This window comes from Camelina sativa, chromosome 17 (assembly GCF_000633955.1).
Source record: "Camelina sativa cultivar DH55 chromosome 17, Cs, whole genome shotgun sequence".
Lineage (NCBI taxonomy): Eukaryota > Viridiplantae > Streptophyta > Magnoliopsida > Brassicales > Brassicaceae > Camelina > Camelina sativa.
Genome location: NC_025701.1, coordinates 6,700,145 through 6,702,881, shown reverse-complemented (window position 1 = coordinate 6,702,881; position 2,737 = coordinate 6,700,145). Strand labels below are relative to the sequence as shown.

The following is a 2,737-nucleotide window of genomic DNA, read 5'->3' as shown; positions in this document are numbered from 1 at the left end:
AAAAAAAAAAAAAAAACCCTACCTCTCTCTCTATTCTATATCTCTTGCTTTGTTGCTCTACTGTTTTAATAATTGGGTTTGTGGTCTTCTGTGATGTCCAATATATATAGCTACAGTCCCTATCTCCTTTGCCCAAATAAAGAAAAAAAAAATCTAACTTTTTAAAAGTGAGTACTAAACCAACTAATGGTGGTATAATGGTTGAAAGATTCATCTTGATATCTTTGAGAACCCATGCATTTTTTAACCTTTAAACTACACTTTTAATCATTTTACCACTTATTAAATATTTCTATTTTATTTAAAAATTAAAAAAATTCAACTATTATTTTATTTTTAAAATACATTTTCTAAAATATTCAACTTTTAAAAATATTATTATAATTATTATTTATGTGTGTTTTTAAAAATGTTATTTGAATTTTTTTTTACCGTTGCTGTATAAAGTCAAATATTTTTTTAAAAAAACATGAAAATAGTGTAGATTTTGATATATTTTAAAACAAATGCGCTGAGAGGAAAGGTTACGGTTTGGGTGTCATTGTAAAACGGTGAAATGTGGGCACATGCGGGTATGGTCAGGGGGCCACCTCAGAGTCTTTCTCGTGTCTTTCTGATGGCTTCATGACAAAACCTCTCTCTTTCTCTCCATTTAACTCATGATTTTTGTCTCTAAACAACCAAAGCCTTCACTATGTTTCTTCTAGCTAGTTTTTTTTTTCTCTTTACCTCGACTGATAGTTTTTACCTACTTAACCATCAGACTATACTAAATATTACTATTTAAAATTTAACTTAACCTTATATCATTTCAACTGTGATTACAAAAAAAAAAGTAGGGATTTAATTTGAATTTATATTTTTTAAGTATCATTTCAACAGTCAAAATTTTGTTTGAAAATAATGTTTTATGTTTTTAACTAAAAATTTTAAACAAAATTTTTGATCAAAAATAAGTGTTATTAATAAATTATTATTATTTTATTTATGTGTTATTTTTTTTTTTTAAATGACTGTAACGACAAAAGTCTTAATTAGCATATTTTGACATTTGGTAAACAAAAAAAAGTATATTTTGGCGTTACCATTTATAAAAGATTATTTACTTAAAATAGTGATAAACACTAAATTTTTCAAAAATATAAAATAATTAATTAACCTTTTTAAAGAGAGAAATACAAATCATTTCAGTCAAAACAGTTAATTATAGTTGTACATGTGTCCTCCAGTAAGCTGTGTGTTTTAATTCAATTGCTAACAGATTTGACTACTTTAATTAATTAGTGAACAGCTAATAATATCCTAATATATTAAAATAATGTTCTTTCAGAAAGTAAAATGTAATAGAAATCCAAATTTGCAACATTTACCATTAATTAAAAAGTCTTAAGTTGTACACGTGTCCTCAAATGTATGGTACTTATTATTATGTTTTGTCTCAATACTAATTAATAAAAAAGAAAGGTAAATTACAGCTCATATCATACTTATTACAATAAATGTTTTAGATTTTTTACTAACTATGCATTGCATTGTTGTATTTATTCTAAATTTGGGTTTCACAGTTAATTACTTATGATTGCCACTTGTCAGTAATGTGGTGCAAAACGTGAAACGGATATTTTGGTTTCAGTGAATATTTATCCGCACGCGCGCCTTACCTCCGCCGTGTGAATCGTGTAGTTCATTCACTACTAGTGCGCGTAGGGCTCTTACTATGACCAGCTTTACAACTCAGCTCTTTGTTGGTTATTGTCTAAATATAAGCATAGTGACAGTTTTAGTCTTAAATCATAAATTTTTATTTAATTGGTAGAGATTATTAAATCTATCATAAGCTCTTAGTGACCGTTTTAGTCTAAAAACCATTAATTAGTCCAATTATGTGAATCAGTAGAGAGTAAGAAAAAAGCTTAGAGTTTTAATAATGTCAAAGTATAACTAATATGCACATGTCTAATTTTTTTTTCTTAAAGCATTAAGCATATAGTATCCATAATAGAGATGACTTTCCATTCACTGCAAATTACATATCATAATGTTTTTCTTTTATAACTCGAGTCTAAAATGAGCAATCCGATTAACCTTAAGAAACAGCATAATAGATAAGTTTTGTAGACACGAGTTTTCAATCCCATGTAGCCGAGATAATGGAATTGGCAACACTAGATTGCTCCAAGGTTAAGTTAGATTCATACTCCAATGTCTTTGATTCACCTGGAATCGCTTGTGTTTAGTCTTTAAACCATTAATTAGTCCAATTCAATCAGTAGGAAGTAGAAAGCTTAAGTAATGACATTAAAGAAGCCTATAGTATCCATAATAGATGATTTTTCCATTCATTGCAAATTAAATATCATAATGTGTTTTTTTTTTTCTATTCAAACTCGAGTTCAAAATAACTAATCTGATAAACATTACGAAACAGCGTAATAGATAGTTTTATAGATATGATTTTTCATTCCCATGTAGCAGAGATCATGGAATTGGCAACACCAGACTGCTCCAAGGTTAAGTTAGATTCATACTCCAATGTCTTTGATTCACCTGGAATCGCTTGTGTTAGCTTCAATGGCTTCTTCCTCTCTGATTCCTCAAGCTGAGAATAGCAGAAAGACCAGAGAAGCTACAATGGAGACAGCAATAAGATCAGAAAAATCTCAGACAAATATACAGAACAATGATCAATGTTGTTTCTTAGGATTTTGCAGACCTGAATTGTGTCTGTTTTGAGGAA

The 2,737-nt window shown here is 28.5% G+C and overlaps 1 protein-coding gene across 2 annotated transcripts in view; it reads right to left on the bottom strand.

Annotated features, from left to right (window-relative positions):
* LOC109124832 (protein indeterminate-domain 6, chloroplastic-like) overlaps positions 1 to 108 on the bottom strand; it is a 3,823-nt gene extending 3,715 nt beyond the window's left edge. Inside the window, exon 1 of one of the 2 annotated variants that reach the window (XM_010478213.2) lies at positions 23 to 108. The gene's annotated coding sequence lies outside the window, so the exon portion shown is untranslated. The remainder of the gene's footprint in view (positions 1 to 22) is intronic. The other variant, XM_010478214.2, reaches the window with a different exon arrangement.